This window comes from Lupinus angustifolius, chromosome LG09 (assembly GCF_001865875.1).
Source record: "Lupinus angustifolius cultivar Tanjil chromosome LG09, LupAngTanjil_v1.0, whole genome shotgun sequence".
NCBI classification, from domain to species: Eukaryota; Viridiplantae; Streptophyta; class Magnoliopsida; order Fabales; family Fabaceae; genus Lupinus; species Lupinus angustifolius.
Genome location: NC_032017.1, coordinates 13802109 through 13802388, shown reverse-complemented (window position 1 = coordinate 13802388; position 280 = coordinate 13802109).

The window sequence follows — 280 nt, the reverse complement described above, 5'->3', positions numbered from 1 at the left end:
TCATCCTCCTCCACCAATTCCTCATCCTATCCTCATCCTATCCTAATCCTAATCCTAATCCTCATCCTATCCTAATCCTAATCCTCATCCTCATCTTACCCTCATCCTCATTCTCATCATCATCCTCCTCCTCCTCCTCCTCATCTTCATCTTATCCTCATCCTCATCCTCTCCTCATCCTCATCGTCATCCCCATCCTCATCCTACTCTCCTCTTCATCCTCATCCTCATCCTATCCTCTTCCTTATCCTCATCCTCATCCTATCCTCATCCTCATCCC